Source organism: Manacus vitellinus, unplaced genomic scaffold, assembly GCF_001715985.3.
Source record: "Manacus vitellinus isolate BGI_N305 unplaced genomic scaffold, ASM171598v3 scaffold_4_pilon, whole genome shotgun sequence".
In the NCBI taxonomy this organism is placed as follows: Eukaryota; Metazoa; Chordata; class Aves; order Passeriformes; family Pipridae; genus Manacus; species Manacus vitellinus.
The window spans coordinates 2,758,660-2,771,666 of record NW_021940604.1 but is presented as its reverse complement, the minus strand read 5'-3'; the positions used below and the strand labels follow the sequence as shown (position 1 = coordinate 2,771,666).

Genomic DNA, 13,007 nt, shown 5'->3' with positions numbered 1-13,007 from the left:
TAGGCTCCAACTTCCCTCCTGCTCCCTAATCATGAACCAAGTAACTACATGGCAACTTCTACTTCCTTCTCATTTATGCTAGGTGACTCATACCTTGAAGGACATCTCAGTTTATTTCACGAACTCTGAGATTTGATTTAATTTCCCAGCAACCCTCATGCTATTCTCTCCTGGTCAAGGAGCACAGGGGATTGTGTCACACATACACTTTTACTTCTAGGCTGGCTGAATACTTTCGTTTACTTCTGGGCTGGCTCAGTATTTTCTTTTCCATTCTTCCACTCTTTACAAAACTCAAACAATTTCTTTAATTGATGAGTGAGGTGTCACTGGTAAATCCAGCATTTGCGTAAATACCTACTGAAAGCCAGACCGGCAAAAAAAATTTCTTTATCATCTTAATCAAGATGATAAAGACTTGTTTACCAATATATCACTTACTCATAATGTCTCAATGACAGTAAGGCTGGGTATTTCAGCCACTCCTTAAAATGCAGTTTCAAAACAATTCAGTACTGCCACTCTCATTCCTCCTGCTCCCAGGCATGCATTCCCCCTCTTCCTCCCATGACCTAAGCCAATGCTGGCACTTTGCTAATTCTCCAGCAAGCCAGTTCATGGAGCAAAATCAGGGCAGGAGATAAGGTTCTGTTAATTTTCTGCTAGTTTGGCTTTGAGCCAGATGAATGCCAGGGTGAACACAGAGAAAAAAGACGAGCCAATTTACACTGATTTACGAATTACACTCTTAACATTTCTAAGGACAATCTTGGAGGAGGGGGGAAAAAAAATAAATCAAGGATGTACTCAACACTAAAACAGACTTTTCTGATTTTACATTGCCTTAGCACTAGAATAAACATTTAGGAAGTTTAAAAGCTAGTCCAACCACACAAGGTTGCCTCTGGCAGCTGTTACAAACAAGCAATAATGTGGGCCTGTAGGATAAGAACAAGGAGATATACATGTTCTACAGAAGGAATGAAAAAGGGTTAATAACAGCAAACCACTTCCTTGAGTTGTTCACAGCAAATTGGAAACAACTGTGCTAAAAGACAGCACCTGAAGTGAGAGCCTGTGGAGGTTTCAGAAAGACTGGTAAAGCAACCCCAAGAGAGAACCTCCCACCAAGAGGAAGGGAAGAAAAGACCTTTAGCTATTTAACACAGCTACAGAAGTCCCTTTTTCTGTCAATCCTCTTCTCTAGAAAGGGAATTGAGGCCCCTGGATATGAAGGGTGTCCATAGTAGGAAAAGGCTCACAGCCAGGCTGCCATAGTTTCAGGCTAACTTTGTATCTGCAGTTACCTTCACCCATGAAACTACAGTGGCAGAACAGCTGCCGGGAAAATGGGGGAAAGAACAGGAGAACCATGGCCACAGAAACTAGTCGTTTTCTCTTGCTTCTCTATTAGTTCCCAAACCAACATATATAAGGACAAACACAAGACCACCACTGCAACATTTGGGAGGAAGCCTCTAATTTCCACTTATTTTCTGCCACATCCATAGTAGTAGAGAAAAATAAAAATCCATCCATTAACCTGGAAAAAGCCCCTACAACAACACGAGGTAACAGATGTTGATAGGCAAGAGTCAAACAGAAATACTCATGCTGGTGCCAATACAACTTGGATTTCCTGCTGCTTTTCTTCCAAGACCATATTTTATACACAAGGAGGGAAAAGTAACTGACAGATGTTTAAACAGCTATTCATATAGCTCCCAAATATTTTGCCATATTTATTTTCTTCTGGAATAAAACAGATTTCTCACCTAGGAACTGATAACGCATAATTTTAGAATTTGCTATTTTCTCCCTGTTTCACTATGAATTGCCTTCAAGGAAGAGAAGTATGCTAGTTGCTCTCCAACCTTTCGTTAAGGAAAGAAAGATGCGATCACTGCACTTGCTGTTACGTAAGGGACTAATACCACCACTTCCTTTTTTCTTCACTTCATTCCACACAGGATTCAAGGAAAGATTAGCAAGGGAAAGGGAGAGGAAAGCAGTTAAGAGTTGAAATGCCTCCAGTATTCATGGCTGCTCAATACCTATTGCTTCCTGCTGTCATAACCTTTAAAAAGATGATCACTAATCCTTTCTTCTACTAACCTTTCTTCTACTTTTTCTACCTTACATTATAAATGCTTACAAAGGCCCTGACACCAGATACAGATTAACAAAACAACCAGATACTCATAAGGAAAAAATTTTAAGTAACTTTCTCCAAAAAAGACAGCTCAGGAAAGCAACAGAGGGAAGTTGAGAAAGAATAGCAAAGATGCCTCATGGCACCAGGTGAGTAAAGAGCTTCTAACCTTGTAAGGTCCGCTTTGTCACACCACTCGGGAAGAAAAGAGACTCCCACAACAGCAGTAAGACTTATGGAAGATTAAAATTCACATAAAGAAATCCAGAACATGTTCAATTAAGATTTTGTCCTTGTATTATCCCCATTCCAGGCCCTCTCTTGGAAACTGTGCAGAGAGAAGCAGAGTAAAAGCACAGAAATAAACAATTCCCACTCAGATTTTGACCTTCCATGGTGTTTTCTGGATATTATATCATCTTACAGCTTTTTATTAAGAAATCAGCTGTGTTTTTTCTCTCTCTTTACAACTGTAGTTAAACACTGAAAATATAAAAAGTACACACAATTAAGAAGAATCGTTAAGCCTCAGTGTTTATCTTCTAACCACAGATATAGCCAGATATTGCGTATTTTCAGGAAACTGAAGAGAGCCAGGAATCCATTTCATAAAAATAAATATTAAACAAGTCCATGGAGAAAAAGTAACTCTGTTAGTCTCGATAGCTCTTTACGACTTAGACATAATAATACATTTCTTGCATTTGCAACAAAGGTAAGAGGCCTGCTAATAGAAGTAGACCAACTTTTGAAAGATAAGATGAACAATGTCATGCAGATAAAGTGGCAAAGGATTCATAACTATTGAACTCTGTATTTCACAAGAATTCAGTTTTTCACCATCCCAATTTTCTAACGCTTGTCCTGCAAAAATACTAAGCCATGGGTTACAAGCATGTATAATTAAAAAATGCAGATGGGGACTTTTCACAGGAGGTGGCAAGAACAAGGCTATTAAAAAAATCTCTTATGCTTTTAATTTTGTGATATCACCACAGTTTTCCCCCATAAATGAATAGCAAAGTAAGTACTATTCCTTCCAATTACATAATTTAATTCTCACAATAGGTTCAGAAAGGATGATAAAGCAGTGGCAATATATTCTTAAGTTCAGAAGGCAAACAAAGCTGCACCACTAGGCTTCTCCTAAATCAATTTAAAATCCTTGTCAACTCATGTATACCTGAAAACAAAGCTACAAGAGTCACAGAAGATGCCCTGCAACAGTAAAACATGAAATGAGGAAGTGCTTTGGAAATCAATAAATTTTGACAGTCTGCACAGTCAATGTAGGCATTCTGCAGCGTTCATTGATATGACAGTGTAAAGTGACGACTTGCTCTTATCACAAACCGGCAGCAGCTTGAAGTCACACAGACAAAGCTGAAACAGTATTTTACTACAAGACTCTTGAAAACTTCAAACATGAAGACAATTGTTTTTTAATTAACAAGATTCCATGCTAGTGTAACTGAATATTTTTCTAGCTAAAGTATTCTTTTTAGTGTAAACTATATTATGTTGAGGCAAGTTGCAGGTCTCAGTCTCATTTGCATTGGCAAGAACTTCCCCACTCATTGATGGGGAGTGGAAAACAACATTCCTGAGAGTTGCCATTGGCTCTACACTGAAGAAACAAACTCCAGTTTGGCCCATTCTTTTGGCCAGTTTCAACAGGAAGGAAGCCTGTAGCTCCATCAACTCTGCTAATACCATTAGGTGGTACTTTGACTTGAAGACACTATCACAGTGTAACTCCTTGAAACCTAAACCCACAAGAAATCAAGCAAAACAAATATAATAAACACAACCAAGAAAATGAACATGCAGGCCAGATTAGCAACTACTGTTGTGTTCCCAAGTGCATCCAAACCCAAACTCTGTGATTTAAAGAAAGAGAATACCTAAACATTAGTTTTAATTCACTCATCATTAAATGAAGCTTTATATTCATTAACAAGTCTGAATAGCAGACAATAATTTAACAGATTCACTAGTTTTCTCTTACAAACATTAAAGGTTATGAAAGGCTCTAACTCTGGGCCACCTCAAATAATGCTCCCTTCTAGTACACAGGTGAAAAAAATATCTTTACAAAACACCTGTTTTGCTATCCCATTTTTACCACATCTTTCCTCAAGTGTCAACAAGTGTAGCACCTCTTTTCTATACAATTCTCTCAGTCTTTCCTTCCACAGTTTACATAACTCATGGCATTTATGCTTATCTATTAGCCACGTTTTCACAAGTTTAAACAGGACCTGAATTTCCTACTCCACCGCAAAACTGGACTACAACATTTTAAGACTAAACACCTTAGAAAAACACAGCCATTCTTACTGGCAAAGAGAAGACTGCATTTAAGACTCTTCGATTACATCCATGGAACAGAAGAAATATTACCATTGTCATCTTTCATTCATGTAGGTCACTACTGAAGATTTAACATAGTGGCAGAATCCACATCAGTGAATTCTGTGGTTAAGTTAGTTCAACTAGTTCCTGTCCTACTTTTTGAAGGGCTAGCTTGTAATTCACACCATTTCAGTGTTTCAGTTGACCTTGTGAACAGATGCAGTGCCACAGTGGGTAGAGATGAATCCTTGAACTGGTCTTTCTGCTTGTCTGTGGTAACACCTCTCCTAGGTCTACAGTTCCATGAGGGGCTTTCTTCACCAACAATACCAGCTTAACTCTTATTTCTTCTGTTTCTTCACCACACCTTAGTTCTGCAGGAAAACCTCTTTATGGGCTCATACTAAAATCACATCAGTGAACTCAGGGGAAAGGATGGTAAATCCATACCCCAGCATTGATGTGGAAAACAATCCCATCAGTGTGAAGTTACAGTAGACTACCAAAGTGATCTAAGAGCTCCTCAGCACCAAGGGTTTAGTTCCACTCCATGAGATCACCTAACACAGGTAAAGAGCAAACTGGGTAGTTCTCTAACCCCCAGTACTTAGACTGACCCAGCTCACAGACAGATGAGACTAGTATGAACGACCAGCTGCTTATGTCAGTGAAAGGAATCTTCCCTGTTCAGTCACAGCAAACTATCAGACTGGCCCCTGATGCTCACAAACACTTGCCTTCTTCCATGTTTTGCTTTAAACCAGCTATCTTGAGGCCATTTTGTTGTATTCCTCCAAGAGTATTTAATTTATGCAGAAATACTAACAAAATAGCTAGAGCATTCCTTTCCACGGCAGCAAAGGCATACTTTTGTACCAATAAACCAAAACTACTCGCTCAAGTCAATGTGGAAGCTCTTCCACAAAAACACCCTTCTGCACATGTAACTGCAGCTACACTAGCAACCTCTGTATGCAGACTGCTACATTATGGAAGGATGACACACTTTCATTCATTCAAAATGATGCAGCCTTGTTCGTACCTTTCACAGCTTTGACAAGGCCTTTATCAACCGGAATAGTGAAGGTAACACATTATCTAATTGGTATTTTTCCTCCACAGCGTATGTATGAAAGCACTACTGGTAGAAATCATATTTTCCCTTCAGTCTGGAAACCACAGGGGTTTTCAGCACCATGCAGGGGAAAAAAAGAAACAAATAATGGGCATTTTCTCTGACCCTTACTGCTTAACACATCACCTGCTAGACACAAGAGGCTGGAGAGAACAGAAATTTCCACAGTCCAAATGACAGTTTTCTCCTGCTGCTTCCAATTTATTTTATTCTCCTTCACCAGATACTGTGGAAGAGGAATCAAAAAGCATTGCACTTTAGGTATGGAAAAGGAAAATCAAAATGTGCTTCTTGTACAGGAGCAAAAACTAATTCTGTAGCACTCCCTTTTACACATATGTTCATACTAAGTTCTAACTCAGATACACTACAAAGTAAATTATATTTCTTAAAAAACTGTTAGTGGTTAAATTTTCCTTGTATTCAACTGATTTTACAAAGAAAAAAAAGTTCTCATTTTGACTGAAGTCCTGAGTGTATCAGACACAATCCACTGTGATAACCTTCAACTCCCAGCTATGATACACCTACCTCTGCCATAAGCAGCTACCAACACATACAAGCTGGTGTCTAACTCAAGTAATTTCATAATTCTTTTATGTATTTCAGGCAAATATTAAAAGTCATGTCAAGGCATCACTAAATGAATTACAGCTACTAAAATCAGTTTTAATTAATTTTAAAAGACTGGAACAATTTAAAATGACTGGAGAACTAACAGGAATAATAGGTGAAAGATAACATACTTTGCTAAATGTCTTTGTCTAATCCAATATATGCATCTAGGTAAACAACTTTATTATTCAGAGGACGGTAAACTCTTCTAGGAGTGACTTATTTAATAAATATTGTGCCTTGCACTAAAGGGCCTAATCCAAGTCAAACTCTCTAGCCAATACCAAAGCATAGGTAAAACATAATCTGTTATTGGCAATTATTCCAGTAAGACAGTTTTAAATACAGAGTTTGGGACACACACACAAAATAATCTCATCCCCATTTACCAAAGACAAGAGTACTATTAAAAAAAAAAAAAGGAGCAAGACACCAAATATTTTAACTGAAACAGCTTCATAAGTCAATGTGAAACATACTGCTTTGTACTTATCAACATAAATGCCTTTTTAAGCATACTTTTGCTGAGCAACTGGAGATTGTCTGCTCCCAGGCTTAAGCCTGTTAGACTTAAGAAGGCTCTTTAAGAAAGATAACCTACCATTCCCTTTAAAAAAAACAAATACTTGTTCAACAAATGGAAAGTAGCAGTTTGAACCAGCTGAATGAATTGAAAAAAATCCAAGTATAGAACTCATGACCCTTTTTTTTTCCCCCCTGTCATTCGCTCAGGAAAGCCCAAATGGAGCAGGGGTAAACTTATCAATTGATACTCTGAAGGAGAAACAAAACAAGAATGAAATGACAAGTGCTGAATGGGTCTCTTAAGAAATAAAAGTTTCTGAGAAAGATTAGAACAAAGGAACAACAAAGAGAAGTCTAAACAAGGGGAAACTAATGCTTCAGTTGCACAGTATAGATCATATACTGCCTACGCAAGGCAAAGGGAGAGTGAAAAGGGGGTACAAAGGACCAGATTTCCTCTTTTCTAGCTCACCTACAAATATGATGGGGTGTCAGTAAAAAAGTGGTTGGAGGAGATAAATTCTGCATGGGACAGATTTCTCAAAAAGCAAAGAAAAAACAAACAGAAAAAAAATGCTGTAAAAAGACACGAGAGTACTGTAAACAGAGAAACATAGCATAGCACAGACACAGGGGGTAGAGGCTTTTCTTAAGAGTTTAAACGCAACATGAACTGACAAAGGATTTAATTACAGGCCACACTGTACAACGTTTTTTTTAACTGTGTCTTTTTTCCCCCCCTATGTAGGTGAAACGGTTAATTTTTTCCACCTGGGGAAATCAGGCTTAGGACTTAGACTGCAAAAGACTATTCTGCATTTCTAGCCTTCAGTATAAAGCAGAAATCGATTTCCAAACCCCAAACGGCTCCAGGAAAACAAATGACTTATCTGAACCTACATGTTAGTCACAGCTTCTGAGGCACTGGATCAGTAAAAAGTACTGGTGTCTTGTGGGATAGTTAAATTCTGAAACTTACTGTATTTTTCTTTAGTTATTTTACCCTGTTGAAAAAGACATCCTGAGAACGGTGATAAACAGATGGACCAACCAAAGAGATTTTTACACACAATTCAATTTCGTTTAAAAAATGCATTCTAAAGCCCTAGCTTTGACATATTTATGCTTGATCTTTCTACAAGTCATCTATGAAAATACCTGATAACAGCAAGATATTATTGAACAATAAAGACAGGCTGCAGCAAATAAAATTAAAAGGTATTAGGAGTATTTCCTGTCTGCCAGGGATTTCTTATCCATTTCTACTAGTGTTACATACAAAATAGAGATGTACCAGGTAAATACTTATTTCAAGACTCAAAAAACTCCATGAAATATTTAGTCCATAATAAATCTATAATAAAAAACAAGTAATTTCAGGCTTCTAAATAATTTGATACTAGCATGGCCCACCTTCACAGATAAATCAGTTAGACCTGTGAGCACGTTAAATATGCCATTGCATGCAACAGCCCACAGAGACATGACTGCATTACACTGTAAGCATGCAACAAACTTGTAAGTCACACTGTCTAAAGAAACTACAATTATATATGATGTAACAAAATAATGCTTTTGACAGCGTATTTTGAGAACAACAGATATGTCTTATGCAGTTCGCACATTCTTGCCCCGTGCTGCTTCATGCCCTGTATCGGTCTAGGCAATCCTGCTGAATCAGACCCACACAAACACACATACAGGCACAGCTCAAGAGGCTCTGTACACATGGAACCAACACTGTCACCAAACATCTCACAGCCACTCACAACAACAGTTGCTACACTGTAGTCAAAAGTGTACCACTGTTATAAGACAACCTTAGCAGCCCAGCAATCTGCTTTGTACCTTACATATTGTCCTCCACCCTATTTTTCTTTGTCTTCATCTTCTTAAGAACCTATTTTAACATGATTTTTGTTTAGTAAACCAAAACTGGCAGCTGCTGCTTACCTTCCTCTCAAAGGCATCGTCCCATAAACAGCAAAACTAGCAAAGCCCCGTTTCCCATAGATTTGCACTCTGTCTCAGACATGCTTCCGTGCTCCAATTAGTCACATTCCACCTCTATCCCAGATGCCTATATTATCTAACCACTCTCTTTCAAGCATTAGCCACAATATACTTAACCTCTCCTGTCCTCTAACTACTGACTGAAGAAAAGAGTACTGCACTTCACACCTAGTTTTTACCCCATAGACAACTGTCTGCGGGCCAACTGGCAGCTAAACACAGGTAGCTCCTAAATTCATGCAAAACTTTCCCCTAAAGAGATGATCTTAATGAAGTCATCAACTTTAACAAATTTAACTTTTGTTCAACGTTATTAAAATGTAAAATCTTTGAGACCTTGACCCTTGGCTAATTTCTTTGCTGAAAATTAGTGGAGGAGCTCAAAATTTACTGAGACACAGGATCAAAGGAAACATAATTACTCAAGATCTGTGACTTCAGAAAGGCAAATTAAAGACTGTTTATACACTACACAGATATACAAACCCCAAAAGCAACTATTTCTTAAAAAACAAACCCAGAAAATTAGTGCATCTCAGTATCTTATCCATGTGAGGACAGCTGATTCTGAACTCCCAAACTGCAAAAATTCATCTTCTAGCATGCCTAGTTAACTAAGGTTTCTTAAAGAAATTGCATTTATGTATTTTATTTGTCCTTTTAATAAGTATTTGCATCCTCTCTGATAATTTTCAAATGCATTTTAAAGGACACATAAAAGTTTCACAGATAAAGAGGGTTCTACAAATTTTGTGAAAACTAGCAGCTTTGCAGAAAAAAGAAACTCGAATTCATGCTTTTGATGAGGGGAAAGGCAGGTGGAATTCTGCCTTCTCCGCTGGCAGCCCCAGCAGACCAACCAGCCAGCACCACATAGCACCAGCTTTGATTCATTTTGGAACAAGCTTAAGAAGCTTTGCATTAAAGTGTTCATCTAGCTTAAGACAGTCAAAGTAGTGAGCATATATATTAGCTTTGTCCTGGTTTTGGTAAATTCTAGCAAACTTAACAATATCCTGACTAATAGGTGCACAATTCTGGTTGCTTGGGTGACTTTTTTATTTTTTAAAAATTCCTATATACAACCTACAATTTTCTTTTACCACTGGGTGTTCCCGAGCTAATGCTTTTCTAAATGCTAAAGGGAGTACAAGGTTTACATCCATTCTGAAACACAGATTTTTAAAATAACAGAAAAATTAAATTCTGCTCATAGTACAACCAGGATCTGAATGAGTTTTAAACCACTCAACATCAAAGACAGTGAAATCTGATCTTAATCTGTGCTCAGAATAGGAAAGAGCTACACAATTTCCATATTGCTATAGAAATTGATTACACATAGCTATTTTCTAAGAATATAATGCATATTTTACACAAAAGAGTCTTTTTCTGGTTAAATTCTGTGACTAGCTATTACCTTACAATTTGTTTAGCACATACCAAGTTATGCTTAACTTCTTGCAACCAACAAAAAAAATAATCTAACACATTCTAAAAATATTAACTATTTAATGACATCTTAATTGCACCTACGGCAACAAGAACATCCTGAGTGATGCCATTCATTCAGCAACAGATATGTTCCAAGAATATCAGGATATTATACACAAACATCAGAGATCTTTTAACTTTAATTATGTCAAGCTATTTCACTTGGTTTCACTTGAACCCGATTACAAGCAATTAAGGAACTCCAAAATCCAAAGGCAGCATAAGACAAAACTAGAAAACTCAGTAAACATCTGCACAGTGTTTGGAATACTTCCTTGAATGAGAGTTGAGCTTACTCATCAGTTCAATAAAAATAAATCCCTAATTTTAGTATAATTAGAATACAGGTCTACAAAAACTTCTGTCAGGGAAAGCATCAATACTATGTCGGTGATTTTTTGGTAAGCATTCTCAAAAGAGGGTGAAACTGAAACAACTATTATACTGAAACTCCTGACTACAATTAAGAGTTTGCAAAAAAATATTATCCTATTGTAAATCTGACAGCTTTTGTGCTTTCATAGTTGCATTTAAATATGTGGAATCCAAACCAGACCAGTTTGCTAAGCAGGGTTCAAGATGTCTTAGAGCATCCACCAGCATTTCTCTTGTTTGAAACAGAATGCCTTCACTTGCCCAGCTGCGATAACCTACTATGGAATTAAAATAAAAAAAAAACAAACCAACTTGAATTACTGCATACATTCGTGGTAACAAAAGTTAACTTTCATTTCAAACATTTAAATATTTGAGTTTTGGGTATAGCTTTAAAAAAATCCAGTTCTGAATCACTGGAATTTTTGTTCTATTTCCTGTAAAAGCACCAACAGCAACATCATTCAGCATTCCGCTTGCAGCAGTTCAGAAAAGATCAGCCTGATCCCGCAGTCCTAATTTTACAGTCATTTCATAAACTTAAGGTCACATCTGACCAACCTTTTTTCTTCCAGTGCTTCCAGCCATGAAGATCATGATAAGGAGGCTGCACTTCGTAATAGGATGAAGAGTAACTTAGTTTTATGTTTCAAAGCATATTCTCACAAAGAAATAGTCTGCCAACAGCTCTTTAAACTGCCTAGCAAAAAAACCAAAACATACATACAAGTTTGCTGAGAATAATCTCTTCAACAGATGACAGGTTTAATTCTACATGGTTTGAAAAACATACCAGTTACCTATAAAGCCAAAGACCATCACAAAACAACATACGACCTCAGCACTCAAATCAAGTGAGGAAAACCACTATCTTCTTCCATTCTGTCACTGCTGGAAAAGAGAAGTTTATACCAGGACACTGTCATAGGAAGAGGGCCCGTTTTCAAGAATTCTATTATTGTATCAGCAAATATAAAGGAAGAGAGCAGAACCCTAGGACTTCTCTTATGTTGAGAAGGAAAATGGTTTACATTTCACAGTCTTGGAAAGCTGGTACAAGCAAGAGTAGTGTAGCATAGCAAGATGGCACTGCCCCCACATGTAATGAAACATGGATGATGCTTTATCAAGCATCTCAAACACAAAATTGGAATGACACAGACTGAGTTCTCCGCCAACTGCCTTCCTTTCCCCTTCCCCCTTCCAGGCTCTCCTGTGAAGCAACATGAGAAAAACCACACGGATTTTCTCAGGTTTTAAAAGAAACTGAGACTGAACTCAGTGTCCGTTCTGCTGCAGCGCAAGCCAAGGTACCATCTACAGCTGAGCATCCCTAAGTTTAACATATGGATAACAATCTCAGATGACTGAAACTTTCATTTAAATTGGAGAGCAGAACTTACTGAAGCTGATGACATGCGTCTCCTAATGTGTCAGTGGAACTTCCCTCTTACCAAAAGCAGGTATCAGAATTCTGGGGTTTAACAAAACCCAATTACAATAGAATAGATAAAGAACAAATAATTGAATGATGTGTATGAAATCAGCACCCAAGCTGAAAATTATTCTCAATTTCAAAAAACCACGTGGCCAATCATGAATATAATGGTGTTGCTATTAGTGTCATTAGCCCTCCTTATAAAGCAGCACATGTGTAGTACCATTTCAGTGCCTAAATTATTATACAAACCAATCTGAACAGTCTAAGATAACGACTTTATCTGACTTCTGCTGATATTCAGAAGACACACATTAGAGTACTGAAAACTATATGCAGCACCGTTTTCAGCATTCTACTGCTGAATGTCAGAAACTGCTTTTGTCAGTCTATATCAAATACCCTAAACTTATAATGACTAGAAAAACACACTTGAAGCCCACTCCTTGCTCAGAAGCATTCCTCTGGAATTCTTTTTTTAATGTATGCACCTACTATCACTAATACAGGGACACCCACAGGTCCTGGGCACAAACCAGGCCCTGCTGAGAGACCAGGTACATTACAAAGAACACAAGGCTTCTGCCCTGAAGGCCTTGCTACATCTGGGCTGAGCATTCAGAGTTTTAGCACGAGCCTTTCAATGAATGAGACAAAGCACTACACACCTCCGCACAGCCTTCCCAGGTCTCTCAGAGGGACACAACAGAAAAAGAGAAGAAAACGAGAAACAGTACGTGTCTCCTCTCTTCAAAACCTCTCTTATCAGAACCATTTCAAGAATGTCTACTCAACAATTAAACTGACTCGAACAATGGAAACCGACGTCCCAAATATACTATATATGGAATCGAGCCCAGCTAGCCCCCACAAAGACACCGGGCACCAAAGAACCGCACCTCGGA

The 13,007-nt window shown here is 37.9% G+C and overlaps 1 protein-coding gene across 1 annotated transcript in view; it reads right to left on the bottom strand.

Annotated features, from left to right (window-relative positions):
* The window catches only part of TAB2 (TGF-beta activated kinase 1 (MAP3K7) binding protein 2), a 62,667-nt gene extending 49,775 nt beyond the window's left edge, over positions 1-12,892 (bottom strand). The window contains exon 1 of the mRNA XM_008928382.3: positions 12,771-12,892. The gene's annotated coding sequence lies outside the window, so the exon portion shown is untranslated. The remainder of the gene's footprint in view (positions 1-12,770) is intronic.
* Positions 12,893-13,007: the final 115 nt, after the last annotated feature.